The 15622-nt window shown below is 46.9% G+C and overlaps 1 long non-coding RNA gene across 2 annotated transcripts in view; it reads left to right on the top strand.

Annotated features, from left to right (window-relative positions):
* LOC144812985 (uncharacterized) overlaps window positions 1-15622 on the top strand; it is a 156368-nt gene that overhangs the window by 21217 nt on the left and 119529 nt on the right. Inside the window, exon 1 of one of the 2 annotated variants that reach the window (XR_013606914.1) lies at window positions 14809-14946. The exons of the other annotated variant lie outside the window; for it this stretch is intronic. This is a non-coding gene — a long non-coding RNA (uncharacterized LOC144812985). Of the gene's footprint in view, window positions 1-14808; window positions 14947-15622 lie in introns of those variants that run through there. 2 annotated transcript variants of the gene reach the window in all.

The raw sequence follows: 15622 nt of genomic DNA on the forward strand, positions 1-15622 counted from the left end.
GCGCCAAGTGTGGCGGAATGAACCATTTCGCAAGCGTCTGCAGAGGGGGCGCCAGAGGAACTTTCAGAGGTCGAGAGTCGGTAGGGAAGAAAACTCCAAACAGGGCAGTCAGACAACTGACGCTAGAAGATACCCGTGAGAAATCGGCTGCAACGGGTAACAGACCACAGCCCCGATATCCACAGTACCCAGATGACTCGTCAACGGATGAAGACGATGAGTGTTATTATGTCTCATTTGTCAGTGAGTTGAAGAGAAGAAGGAGACCACAACCCAAGTGCGAAATACAGATCGATGGATCAACAGTAACAGGTGTAATAGACACTGGGGCAACGATCAATGTGATGGGGTGTCAGCACTACAACGCTTTGAGACCAAGACCGGAACTGCTGCCGTCGAAAGCACGCATCCTCACATATGGGAGCACGAAACCATTACCCCTCAAAGGAAGGATGACTGTGCAAGTAAGAGCAGAGGGACAGGAGATCACCACTACGTTTCACGTAATAGATCGAGAAGCGGATCTACTCATAGGAAGCCATACCGCAGAAGACCTCAAATTGATAGCATTCGCAAATATAGTGAAGGCGCTACACACAGACGAGCTCCTACAAAGATTCCCCTCGCTATTCAACGGTCTGGGCACCATCAAACGACCGCCTGTCAAGCTACACATAGACAAAGCAATACAACCGGTAGCTCTGCGCCATAGGAGGATTCCATTCCACCTGCGGTCGGCGGTGGAACAGGAGCTGAAAAATCTTGAAGAACAAGGCGTGATTGAAAAAGTAACGGGGCCAACCCCGTGGGTATCACCTATGGTAATCGCACAGAAGCCCCGACAACCTGGTAAAATCCGGATCTGCATAGACATGAGGATGCCGAATAGAGCAATAAAACGAGAGAGACATCTCACGCCTACAGTGGATGACATTTTGACCGATTTAAATGGAGCCCAATGGTTTTCTAAATTAGATCTTAATGCGGGATATCATCAGCTCAGGCTGGCGGATGAGAGTCGGTACATCACGACATTCTCTACACACTTGGGGCTGCGACGTTACAAGAGACTCAACTTTGGAATAACATAAGCAGCTGAGATCTTTCAGAACACCATCAGAGAGATCCTGTCCGGGTTGAGCGGAGTATTGAACATAAGTGATGATATCCTGATACATGCAAAGTCGAGTGAGGAGCATCATAAACGACTGTAGTTGACACTCCGAAGGTTAGCGGAGTTTGGAATCACTTTGAACAAGGAGAAATGCCAGTTCTTCAAAAGGTCAATTGAGTTTTTTGGTTATGTCTTCGATGCGGAGGGTGTCAAGGTGGACCCCAGGAAGTCATCAGCAATCAAAAACGCCCCCGCTCCAATGACGGCGTCAGAGGTGAGGAGTTTCATGGGGATGGCACAATACTGTGCCAGGTTCATTCCGCAATTAGCCACAATTGCCGAACCGCTAAGAAACCTGACGAAGAAAGAAACGGCGTGGAGATGGTCGAGAGTAGAGGCGGAAGCATTCGAGAAAGTCAAGAAAGCATTACTGGACAGCACGACGATGGCCTACTTCGACGTTGCCAGGGCAACAGAAATTCTGGTGGACGCCAGCCCCGTAGGGTTGGGCGCACTCCTCACCCAAGAATCAGAACCGGGGGTGTGGGTCCCGTTGGCATTTGCAAGCAAGGCCCTCACGGCAACCGAAGCAAGATACTCTCAGATAGAGAGAGAGGCGTTAGCAGTTAAGTGGGCCTGCAATCATTTTCATCTCTACATTGCTGGACAGCCTTTCAGGATGGTCACCGATCATCAACCGCTCCTATCGCTATTCAGAGGGACCGCTCCACACCCCCCGCCTCGGATTGAGAGATGGGCCATTCAAACGCAACATTACCAAATGGAGCTGGTGTATCGTCCGGGAGCCAAGAACCCGGCCGACTTTCTGTCGCGACATCCATCTGAGAAGGAAGAAAATGGGAGTGAGCAGGAATCGCAGACGGAGGAGTTTGTAGACATGATATCACAGCTGGCGTGTCCCCGTGCACTGGTAGCCGAAGATATTGTGAGTCAATATGAACATGACGCCACGATGGTAAGAGTTGCAGCGGCCCTAGACTCAGGATCCTGGGAGAGTTTCCTGCGCAACGTAAGCGACTGGAGTGAAACTGACCGAAATCGACTGTCCCAAATTTGGCGAGTGCACAACGAACTGAGCAAAGCCAGCAATGGACTAATCCTGAGAGGGTCGCGGATAGTCATCCCAGTAACGCTCCAAGACCACGCAACCCTGCTAGCACATGAGGGACACCAAGGGACCAGAAGAATGAAGGCGAGAATGAGGGAAAAGGTATGGTTCCCTTACATGGACGAAAAGGTAGACGGCGTGGTGAAAAACTGCCGAGCGTGTCAGCTCATGAGCACACCAGAGTCGCCAGCCCCGGTCATCACGGAGGAGCCATCACCATCTCCGTGGAGCTGGATCAGCTTAGACTTTGGTAGTTTCCCGGATGGGAGAGTGACAGTAGTGATGGTGGACAGTTACACCAAGTACCCCGTGGTGGAGTTAGCTGCATCTACCAGTTTCGCAAACATCCACCCGCTGCTTAATAAAACTTTTGCGCTGTTTGGCATTCCCCGAAGAATCAAAACGGACAATGGCCCGCCATTCCAAGGAGCTGAATTTAAGGAATTTGTAAAGGATCTGGGAATAAAACATCACAGAATCACTCCGCAATGGCCACAGGCGAATGGGGAGGCCGAGCGTTTTATGAGGACAGTCAACAAAACCCTACGAATCGCCATGGTCGAGGGCAAGGACCCCGAGTTAGCACTGCAACTGTTTCTGAGAGAATATCGGAGCACCCCACATAGCACAACCCAAAGGTCCCCGTGGTCACTGATGTTCGCCGGACCAAGGAGGGATCGACTGCCCATGGCTGACAATTGGAAAGTGGCGCCATACCGACCGGCGGCCACCCAAGAACGACGGCGACAGACCAATGAAAGGGCCAGTTACCGGAGGAGGGCTCAAGACAAAGAGCTCTGCCCAGGAGACACGGCGCTGATGCGAGCCAGAAGACCGGGAGGCAAGTTCCGTACACCCTACGAGGTTGACCCGTGGATCGTCAAGACGACAAAGGGTACGGCAGTGACAGCACAGAGAAATGACGAAGTAGTAACCAGAAATATATCATGGTTCAAGCGCATCCCAGCGAGCCAGGACACCCGACAAGGTGGTGAAACACAGGAAACGGAGAGGTCGGAGCAAGATGATGGCAACATCCACGCAACGGACAGAGAGAGAGCACCTGAACCGATGAGAGGAACACAGCCTGGGTCACAAGCAACCAGGGGAGGTGAGAGCTACCATCTAAGGCCCAACCCTAGACCCAGTGTAAAACTTGCTGATTTTGTGTGTTGACTCTTGACAGTCCTGTCCCAAGGATAAACAAAGGACCAAGTTGGAATGGGATGTAGCGCTCTAGTGTTTCGCGGGTCTCGGCTGAGACCCGGAAACACATCCACACATTGTAGCACCTTCTGGCCAGGCGTGGCCAGAAGGCTTTAAATAAAGGGACCGGAGTCGCTCGGGACTTCCGGTCCGTACCTGCCAAGCTGTGTGTGGTGTCCCCTCCTTGTGCGTGTGTGACCGGTGGTCCGTGGCCCGTGAGTCTGGTGGGCCACGAGTAGCTAGCTCCCTTACAGTTTGGATAACACAGTTGGCAACCATAACCAGCCTTCCTCCTTGTTAATATACTGCTATGTCTTGTGGTAATCTTGACAATCACACATTTCTGGAAAACTACTTTATGTATCGTGTTAATCATAGGCATTCTTTCAGTGCTTAATTAAATAAAAAAAACGTTAAAGGGAGAAAGAAAACAAGTGCAGTGACTCAAAGCTTTTCTTATAAGCCATTGCCGACATCGATGAATGCCATGTCTTCCCAATACAAAGGCTGCTCAGTCTGGGACTTCAAATCTCTATTTTCCGTCACCCCACATTAACTCTCTTTACGTCACTCATTGAGGTTCTTTTTTAGCCTTCATTTCTGTCCGCTCCTCCCTTTCTTTCTTCCGTTTCTTCCCTTCTCTCTTTTCTATCTGTATCAAAGTGTGGGAATTCAAAATAAGTCCCGGTTCTTAAAAATGAGTTCCAGTTCCTGAGTCTACCACCTGTAACCACCTAAACAAATTAAGCACTGTCCCTTCTGGGCCAGAAATCTCTTTAAGTGTAGCTTGCAATTAAATAACCGTTTCTATGAGCAAACAATTAGGGCCTGATTATAAGTGCTCGGCTATGCTGCTTGAGTGCCAGTATTCTGATATCACGCGCACTAATAAAAGGCCCGCCCCTTAAGAACGTGGCTCCGCGTTCTGCGCGCCAAGAATAGTTCATGATTTAGTTGCTGCATCTGCTGGAGGGGGCCTTGGTAAATCGTCCGGTAATGTTTGGACAAAGAGTGCAGATGCAAGGCCTCGCGTCACAGAAGATAAAGTGATTCACAGATGGTGAGCACCTTAATTGCTGATAAATACCATCACCAGTGAACAAACTCATAAATAATGCAGGCAGGATGTTGGGCCTTGAGATACCGATGTCAAAGCCACAAAGGCATTGAATGAGAGAATGCGCCTTAAAAATAAGCATTTTATGCAGGCTGCCTGCGAGCTATGGGGGGATTTTCTAAACGAACACGAACGAACCTCGATCTGCTCTGATTTGCACATAGCAATTAACGCGTGAGCTTGAGCAGATGTCTGAAAAGCAGCCTCTGGTGTGTTAAAGGCTGTCATCGAAGCATGCCCTTCCTGCAGGCTGGCGTTGTATACAATTACAACCATTGTGAATGCTGGAGTCGCGTAAAGTAAAGTAAAGTCCACATTTGTAAAGCGCACAATCACCCGTAAGGGTCTCTAGGCGCTGGGGGCCCTCGGGAAGATTAAGCGAGCTATTGCCCAGAGTCACATGGTGCTGGGCTAACCTGCCGCCGGAGCCGGGGATCGAACCCTGATCCCCAGATTCCAGCGTCAGTCGCCCTGGCCGTGGCGCCACACCTCTTACATGTCGCGTGTGCACAGATAGTTCACAGGTATGTTTGCAGATGAAATCTGAGACAGGCACTTTGCAAGTATGCGTTATTAGAGAGGTCAGAGTCTACCTTTTGTGCTCACATTGAACTACACTGATCATTGGCTTGGGACCTTCAACCGACAGTAGAGATCAAGGCAGTATTCCATAACCCTTAGTAATAGCTTGTTTTTATATAGCGCTTTATACCACATGTTGACCATTTCTAAGCACCATAAAAAGGAGATGTTACCATTAGCCAATTCAATGGTACACAATTTGCTGCTCTGGTATGGAAGGTTGGCTGAGAAGACCTCACTGAGATTTTAACTCATTGTATTCAGCTCTCTACTAATCTCAGCAGAGACATCGGCCAGTGAGCGTGAATTTTAGCCACACCAACAGTTTGAATTTGTACAAAATATTATGCCAGAGTTGTTTCGGATGTTGCTGTTCCTCATGAAGGTTGATCATGATAGATCATAAAAAGCAGTGTTATTGTTCCACAATTTGATTTCGATAATGCACTCAATGAAGAAATGACCAACAATGAGCAAGCAGCATCAGTCCCTGTTGGAAAGTGGGTTAATAGTAGTGGTAAATATATATCTACCACTGGAAAAAAGGCCTCTAACACAGTGTAGGGCTCAGAATAAGACTCAGAAATGTAGTCCCATGCTCAATCCTTGGTAGCTTGGCTGCGAGCAGGCAGGCTTACCTTCAGAGACAGGTATGTAAAGCATTTAAAAATACAAATTCAGTAAATAATTAAGACCCAACACACAATAAAAATCCAATACAAATTTATAAAAATAGGAAATAGTTTTATCTTTAAAATGACACCAAAACGAAAAAAATCCAATGTAGGGAACCAGAGATATGACTTTTTAAACATTTAGCACTATATAGCACATAGAAACCTATAGCACCTTTTGGGACATCTGGTCGTGCTAGACTGGGACAAAGTCAAAGTTTCAGGCCAACCTCGACGGAGCCCTGCGTGGCTACCCCTCATGGTAGATCTCAATCACAGTTTTTACTTACTGACTTCGAAACTTTTCTGGAGCTTTTTCTGCCGGGATCCCTCGCTGCTCTCCACCAGTTTGCTAACTTGCCATTTGATGAGCTCCCGGTCAGACCATGGAAGTCAGACCTCTGGATCTTTCCAGAGGGACAAACCAAGGATACAGGCCGGCTCGCAGTTGAAGGTGGGCAGATTGACTCCCACCTTTTACCTTACCTTAGGACTTTTACTTTTAGGACTTAGAAACTTTTATAGAGCATTTTCTCTAGGATTGGCCTTGGAATGCTCCTGGCCAAACTCTGGAAGTCGGAACTCCTGAGCTTTTTTGCGGGGCAAACCTGGAGGGGAGGGCGGCTCCCGGTTGAGGGCAGTCGGCTTGGCTGGCCAGGTTGAGTCGGTCCACTTATGGAGTTTTTTTCCAAAGTTGCTTCAAACTTCTGGAACCCCTTCCTGAAGTTTCTCTGAGGGACCACAAGTGTCCAAAACTTACTCCAAGGGTCTGGAAGCACCAAGATGGTCCTTGAAAGTTTGGAATTTTAGTTCCCACAATACACTTGGACAAAACCCTTACACATTTACTGGAGTCACTCCAGGCTGGGGATTCTTGGTGGTGATAGTCCAAGTCACCTCTGTTAACCTGTAGCTTGCAGGTTGTCCACTCTTTCTTCCACATGAAGACAGTTAGGTCCACAGAGTTGTAATTCCAGATTGTGCCGCAGGCGCAGTCAGTCAGAGTGCTGGGCCTGGTTGGTGCAAATCAAACTTCCAACATGGACCCTGCTTTTTCTGTGGTTTCAAGCAGCAGATCTGAGAGGCTCTGCCCCTCTCAGATACTTAATCAGTGTTCTCTGGGGTCAATCAAGAGGGTACTCCTGCCCTAAGAGGCGCAGGGCAACACTCCAGAGCATGGCAATTTCCTCTAAAGTGTGGCACAATGGTCTCCCAGAAGGCACTGTTTGTCCAAAATTCAACATGGCTGGAGTCTCAGCAGAGAGGCAAGTGCTAGCTTAACCAACCTCGAGATGGTGCATCTCCATAATCTCCCTTCCCCTGGAATCTACACATTCCTTTCTTAAGCCAGCCATCTGGCTGGGTTCAGAGGGAATGGGTGTGGATGGACTTGGCGTCTTCTGCTTGTCCCCTCCTTCCTTTCAAGCTCATGGTTTCTGACCACACCCCCTTGCTCTGGCATTCCTGTGTAGCAGAACCCTCGAATTCCAGATGGCTCCTCACCCCAGGTGGCACTTACCACTTCGTCAAAGCACCCTGGCTAATCCACTTTACTCTGACCAATCAGGGCAGACCACTGGAGGGCTGCATTTTGGCTTAGAGACAAGAAAGACTTATAACTTCTTTTCTGTATATTTTTGAATAAATTCAGCAACAGCATATTGTTGGATTTATCAATATCATTCTCCTAAGCACATGGATGGTATTCGATTGTCCCTTGCCGTAGTTATTAATTCATAAACTATTGCAATGTTAACATATGTGGCTGTGGATCTACAGTAGGGTAAATGGCTATGCAGAGCCCAGGGACAGTAAGAGTCAGTTGCCACCGGTACCAGTAAGCAAAACATGGGGAGCCCAGGGCACAGGATGACTGTGCAACTGTCCCTTACAGGTTCAAGAGTAAGTACCCCTGGTCTAATTAAAACCTGTGCAGTAGAATATTCTTCTTGGAAGTGCATGTACAAAACTATTGATTATTCCCTGCGCATATGCTGCATAACTTCCCTATAACGTACACATACTTAGATAGAAAATTGAATGTTGACCGCTCCATTAAAAACAATGGAGTACTCCGGGCTGTCAAATTAGGGTCATTGTCAACATTGCTCAGTTAGCATGAGCTCTGCTGCCATGATGCTGCTTTTGCGCACGTTACTACATGACTTTATTTTGCAAGACTCTGTTTGTGCCTTTCACATGAGAACTGTCTGCTTTCTGCATTCTTTGTCTGTTCCTGGAGTTTAGTCTGAACATAGAGTGCAAGGTCGATATACAATGCCCCTTGTTATTCTGTTCTGGTCAGTCCCTAGCACTTAGACAAAACGTACTACACAACTGTGGCTGCTGGAAACTAGTGCTTTGATATTATGTGGTTGCATGTTGGTTTAACACACACTTGGAGAGGGACCTTTCCAGGGAGAAGAGCTATGCTGTTCCTATGACGTAAAACTACAATCTAGGCACTAAGGTATGGGGTCTGCTGACAAAGCCCAGAGATCTTCCTTTCTCTAATAAAACATATTCTTTCCAAGGGAAGGGTGGTTAGGCCTTATAGTCCTTTATCCACTGTCTGTATACAATGACATCCCCTTTCATAGTCTATGGACTTGCTACAATGCTAACTGTCTTAGGTTTATGCTTTTGCTGCTGGTAGTGGCTCATATACTGCATTATAGAGCAATATAGTTAAAATAACCATTCTGAACTGTAACAGTGTGTTAGACCTGGCATCTTTGGTGAGGTTTCCCCTGTCTTTTTGCCTCTACCTCTTGTATTTTTGATGCTGTGCTGGATTTCGTTTTTGCTGGTTTAGATGCTTTGGGCACTTTGCCACTGCTGATCAGTGTCAAAGTGCAAGTGCTCCCTGTGTAAACTGTTATTGTAATTGGTTATCAATGATTGGCATATTTGTCTCACCAAGAAGTCCCTAGTAAAGTGCATTAAGTGTGCCAGGGCTGGTGATCCAAATGCTACTAGTGGGCCTGCAGCACTGATTGTGCCACCCACATGAGTAGCCCTAAAATGGTGTCTCAGGCCTGCCATCGCAGTGCCTGTGTGCAGTCTGTGAACTGCCATGTCAACCTGGTCAGTGTCCCCCCTGATCAGGCCTAAAACTTCCCTTTCTGGACACATTGGTTACCCCTATGGAAGGCCCAAGGTACCCCGTTGGGCAGGGTGTAGTGTATGTGAAAGGTAGAGCATGTACTAGTGCAGGTGACATGCTCTGGTAGTAAATTACAGCCATTTTTGTTTTTCACTATTGTAAGGCTATCTTGACCATAGGCTATCATGGGGAATGCTGGCTACAGTGGCTACCTGCATATCTATCCCTTAGGAGCAAGATAGGACATACAAGTCTAGTATACCTAAACTCAGAAATTTACTAGCAATTTTTTTAGGAAAGGTGTTTTTAAATCCTGTGTTTGAAAACAACACTTTTAGAAAGTTGCTGTTCTCTTGTCTGACCTTTCTGTGTGCCTTGGCCTGTTTGTGAATTGACTGTCTGGTTTGTGAGTGGCAGGAACTGGGTGGCTCCCAGAGACTGAGTGGACCATCCCTGGGCTGAATAGCTCCATCTGCATCCAGACTGGTGGGAGTGGGTAGCACCTGGGCCTGAATAGGGCTGTGCCTGCCTTTCACAATGCTGGCTCCACCTCCTGGTGGGTGGCTGACGACCCTGCCCCTCTCTCTGAAAGGAAAGGAGAGGCCAGGAAAACAAAGTGCTCAAGGAACACCCAGAACTGGTTCAGACCGGGCTCAGAGCCCTCCTGCACAAAGGGAACACAGACTTTTAGGGGTATAAGTATAGGACCCCAGTCTACAGAAAATTAGATCATCTTGGAATCAAGAAGGAACCTCTGCCAAGGAGAAAGCTGGAAGACTATAGAGGAAGGACTGTCCTGCCGTGTGTTTGTAGGCTGACCTGCAGTTGCTTTGCTGCCAAGGAGATGGGAAGGACTTTGCTTTGTGCTGTGTCCCCTTGCTTGACGAGATCTCCAAGGGCCTGAGTTGAGCTGGCTCCCTGTTAAGAAGTCCCAGGAAGAAAAGGACTTCACCCCCCAGCTTCCCTGAACTCTACTGAGAGAGTTCTGTCCTTCCTAGAGTGCTTGGGCCAGTTGTGGTGCCTCTGGAAGTTGTACCTGTGTTTGGGAAGCTGGAAAAGAAGATACTAAAGACTTTCTGCAAAGTTTCACGCATTGATCGCTTGCGGAGCGCATCCCCGTCAGTGCGAGGAAATATCCGCCGCCATGAAGATTGAGATCATCGCAGCACCTGTTGCAGCTGCAAGAACCAACACATCCTTCGCTTGCCGAACGCATCTCCCTGGTGCGGGAAGAGTATCACCGCTGCGAGTATCATCGCAGAGCCTGTCATCACTGTGTGAGAGCGTCGCACCGCTTGCTTGCGGACCACATCACTTCGATGCGAGAGTCGTCGCAGGGCCATCGCATCACGGGGCCGCGAGAGGAGAAGATCGCCGCTGCGCCGCGCATCGTCGCCGCACCTGAGATCGTTACTGTCCCGAAGATCGTTGCATCGTACCTTTTGCGAGGCGCTTCCTACGAAACCTGCGCACCAGCATCCATACAAGGTATCGCATTCCTCCCCATACAGACCGGAGTCATCGCAACACGCCATCTGCGTCCAGTGGAGTTGTCACATCGCCTCCCCAGGGTCTCAGGAGTGACGCATTGCTTGTTTTTCAACGCTGCAGCTTTCACTTGGAACTTTTGTCGCATCTAAAGGGACTGTTGGCTAAAACGTGATGCAACTGTGGATTATTTTAACGCATTCTTAAGAACTCTTTTGAAACCATATTCTTGAACTGTGTATGTTGGATTTTTGTTGTTTTGGTCTTGTTTAGTTTAGATTAAATACTTCAATTTTTCTAAACTGTTGTGAAGTCCATTTGTGGTGTTTTCACTGTGTTACTGTGAGTGTTGGTACAAATGCTTTGCACATTGCCTTTGATAAGCCTGACTGCTGGTGCCAAGCTACCAAGGTGGTGAGCAGGGGTTATCTAAAGAGTGTATCCTCCTTACCCTGACTAGAAGCAAGGCTCCCTATTTGGACAGTGGTACCTACCTCTGCCAACTAGAGACCCCCAGATCTAACACAGTGACTCTGTCAATTCTTATTGTGGACAAGCACGAGTGAGCGAAAGGGTACGTCTTGCTACTGCAATTCCTGAGAGAGTCGAGAGTGTTGTGTTCTGGGTTGTCTAATCATTTGTAGCTTTGTGATTATGTAGTAGAACAAACAAGACATCATAGCTAGTCGGTTCTGCGATTTTTATGTACTGAGGCGGTAGGAAGCCTTAGGCCCTACACACGGAGGTCCTGTTTTCCTGCGCATAGTTCTGTGTATTTGCAGAATCCCCGTAACATGGTGCTGCCAACGTTTGGTCTGGTACTTATCTGCGAGACTCCTGAGTGGTGCTTGTGCTTGTCCACAATCCCCTCACTTCTGTTTCCGGAGACGGATGTGATGGTGTATCCTCCTATTGTTATAATATTATAGGTTTTTCAAGCTTGAATTTTAAAAGGTCTTTCTCATTCTCAAAACCAGTGTTGCGCTACCACACATAGGTTGTCATCCTATTCCTTCAATATGGTGCTTGCCATTGTCGGTCCTAACCGTGCACCAGTCACAGCTTATTTGACTCAACATGGGGTCCCTAATGCTGGTGCTGCTCTTATTTTTGTTGTTGAAGCGGATGTAGCTTACCGCTTCGAGGTATTTTATTCTTGGGTCACCTTTCCGGCAGTGGATGGAAATGATAATTTCTTTCACAAATATACTGCCACCGCACTTCCGCTGCATTATCAACCTTATAGATCTCTTGAAATTCCGTTACCAGCTTGGCAACATACCATTTGGTTTAATGGTGCCCTTCCTCACCCTGTGGTCCATTTAGGCCCCATGTCAATTGATGGGGCCTCATGGCCCGTTTTGGATGGGTATACCCCGCATCCAAATTACCTTAATGTTCAAGTCACATAGAAATGTATATTACATACTTCCTTAATATGTGTACATAGAGCTGTTATACAGTTCATGTTGCACAACATGCAGGTGGGACCACCTGGAGTAGCCGCACAACCACCGGGACCCAGTGGTGTAGTTATCAGCCCTGTCATGATTAATTCAGTGATGGACAAGCATCCACAAAATAAGGACGAGCTTCCTTATTGGCTTGCTGAAAAATCTGGATAACTCGAATCTGTTTTTCCGAATACCTCACCTGTGGAGAAACACAGGGTCCTGACCATGAGTTTACCTAAAAGACTTGTTCCGAGTTAGCTGATTGTAACACTTAGGGTACAGTGTTTGCAGCTGTATATTTCATGTGTTTTCGGCACCCCTTCAATACCGTTCTCCCTTCCATGATTAAATGTGTTTAGGATGAACATGGGGCATAGGCGGCCCTGGAGTTGGTAACGAGACTGGTGGGAGTGTTCGATATTGTTTGCGAGCTGATCCTTGCTAATGTAAAGGGAGATGCAGTAAGCTTGCAAGTGACCAAACGCTTGGAAGCTGTTGTTGACGCATACAAACAGCGCAAATGCCAAAGATTATCGCTAAAAACTTATAAAACCTTAGGGAGCAATAGATGGTGAGTTAAGCCTTTTACTCAACCTCAAACTCAACAAAAAGCTCAAACTGAAAAGGATGGGCAACTGTTCTTTCCTAAAAAGAACTGGAAAAACAAAAAACATGGGCAGGAACAACAGTAGCAGGATTTGCATGCTGTTTCACCGACACCTCAATCTTCTGAGCGTACTTATGATTTGCGTGATCGCGCAAAAAATTAAGTCTCCTGATCGATTTCAAGTCCTTGATCAGTGCCCTCCTCGTTATTTACAGGACTCATCGGACTCTCGAGTTGATGGAGGGGAGTGCCAGGTTCGCAGCAACGGTTCGACCTCAACAGGGACCGGATCAACCTCGCCAGTTTGATGTGAAGGCCAAACAAGAGGGACTGCCTCGTTTTGGAGCCCCGTATCAAAAGAAGAAAGTTGCCCCTTTAACAGCCAAATATACCTCAGACGATGAGGGCGCTACTCCTAGACTGTCGAAGGGCAGTGACCCTGCTCAACAGCGCAGCAGAGGTTACCATAGTGCGGGAGGCACTGCGTCCCTGTCTGGAGGCGAGAGCAACTGATACATTTATTACAGTAGAAACAGCAGATACTTGAGTCGCTCCCCCGGATAGACTCTATGAAATAGTCCTCCAAATTGAGGGTGATTTACAGCATGCAATTACGGCCTTTTTTTTTTAAAAGTCTCACTTCTTCATATGACATTTTGTTGGCGGAGGCGGATTAGCCTCCACCGTTTGTTTTGGCCACTTCCAGAGGGGAAGACGTGATACTTCCGAGTCTTTCACCATATGTCTCTGAGGAGGCTAAACAGGAATACACTTCGGAGTGGGTGTTGACCCTTGCCCCGGCAGTGTACCGTAATCAAGTGGGCTGGGATAGAGATTCACCGGCACACAAGATTCCATTAGGTCTATGCCGCAGCCCCAATCACAATATGCAATCAGGCGGGAGGCTAAAGCTCCTGTTTGTGACATTCTGGCTCATTTGGAATATCAGGGTGTAATTTATCCTGTGTATCACCGATGAATAATCCTCTTTTTCTGGTATGAAAACCGGACGGTAAATTGAGGGTGGGCATAGTTGGCAGAGTACCACTACACGGAATTCTGCGGAATTGATAAAAAACTCTGTGAATTCCGCTCCGCAACTCCATTCCGTCTCACTGCAATTTATAAAACAGAAACCTCACAAGTAACTCTAATATGGCATGCTAAAATGGATATAATCATCTCACAGAAGTGAAAATGAAAATACAGCAAGCAGTGAGAGAGGTGATGATTTTGATGTCCCCACTAACCTAGGTTGAGAACCAAGCAGATGCCTTGAACACAAAGAGCACACCATGCTGAACGATTGGTGGTGGTCCCATCCTCCTAGGACCACCCCAAGCACAGCTATGGGCAAAAAAATACAATCCCAACCAAAGGCCATCCAATATCAAAACATTCCGCAAGGGCCAGGCTCTCAGGCTCAGCTGAGAGCTAATACTATAATATTCACTGAACTCTAGACTCTTGCCCTATAATGCTTTGCTGGGCCTTTGGTTGGCATTATATATTTGCCCATAACTTTGCTTGGGGTGGTCCTAGGAGGATGGGACCACCACGGAATCGTTCAGCATGATATGCTCTTTGTGTTCAAAAACATCTGCTTGCCGTCCCCATAGGTAAGGGGTGACCCCAAAATCATCACCTCTCTCATTGCCTGATGTTTTTCAAAGTTCACTTTAGTGAATTGGTTACATGCTTTTGAGCATGTAAAGGTAAAGTTGATTTACCAAAGGGTTGTAGGTACAGTAGATAACTCCATTGCGTAACGGAGTGGGAATTCTTGCATGAATTCCGTGTTATTAATGAAATGCGTAGTTATCAAATCCCTGCTACTTCCGCTAGCGGAGCGAAATTCATTACCCAGGCTTACGGTTCATATCGCATTGTATTAGATTATTGAAAGTTGAATAATCATTGTCGTACGTTGTAGTGATATTAAGAATGATATAATGACCATTGGCTCCATTTGGCATAATTGACTCAATTTTCTATGCTGACTCTATCTTGTGTTACAGATTCCATTTTCTGTGCTCACACGTAGCTGCAAAGTGGGGAGTGGATGTTTTCGCTCTTCACTTGTTTTCGCTCCTCACCGTTCAGAGTGAACTTGAACATGTTGTGTGGGATGCATGCTTGGTACCTTTCAGGGAATGTGAGGAATGTACAGCTCTGTCTCGGAGTCAAAATACAGGAGCCTGGCCAGCTTCTGTCTTGACCTTGACACAGACCTGTACAACCAGCTTGGTTTTTCGCAACAGAAAAAAGGGGGCGAGGTTTCTAGAATCTTTGCCTCACAGTGAGTAAAACGTATTAAAGCCGGAGAATGTTGACAGGAGAATTGGAGCTCACTTATGGAATAGATGTACTGTCATAAAATGAACAGAACTTGAGTCCCAGTGAGAGTACAATCCCAGCTGTCAATGGACTCCCCAGTTTAAGTTGGCAAGGATGTCGAGTGAATGATCTGTGAGGTTTTACTTACTTTGTGTATATATTTTTTTAGTTTCTTGCTCTCTGCTACATGTATATATGCTACAAGTTATTCTGGTTTTGTGCTTAAGTCACTTGATATTTGGGAGTCTGCATCAACCGATATATTTTGCCTTCCTTTCCAAAATATTGACTTAATAAAAATGTGCGTGTCACTTTAAAGGCACCTAAATTTGTTTTCTTGCCTCGCTTTACGAGAGTGCTGGTTCTTGTTTTATCGCCTCGTCTTTTGAGAGTGCTGTTTTACATGTGTTATTTAAAGGTGCAGTAGTGCATTTGTCTTCTCTCAGGAGTGTAGGGTTCAGGTGTGTCCTATTGTGCCAAATTACAAGCACTCCGTTTTTGGGGTCACAAACAGGATTAAAAAAAAAAAATTCAAAGGGGAGAGAAAAATGTTTTCCAGAACAACGAAGGCAGATTCCCAGATACTAAGTGAAATACCTGGATGGTAGGTAGTCCTCATTGCGCTGAGCTGAGTGAAAATTGGAATGTGTGTTTAGCTGATGCTGAGCCAGCACAAGTGGTTGCTTGTTTGCAAAAAGTGCCTGTTGAAAAAGGGAAAGAGTTTAGCACGCTAGGGCGAAGAGGCTGGATCCTCTTGTGTGCTTATCGTAAAATGCATGAAAAATGTGTTCAGCTGCAGCACGAACGT

This window comes from Lissotriton helveticus, chromosome 1_1 (assembly GCF_964261635.1).
Source record: "Lissotriton helveticus chromosome 1_1, aLisHel1.1, whole genome shotgun sequence".
In the NCBI taxonomy this organism is placed as follows: domain Eukaryota; kingdom Metazoa; phylum Chordata; class Amphibia; order Caudata; family Salamandridae; genus Lissotriton; species Lissotriton helveticus.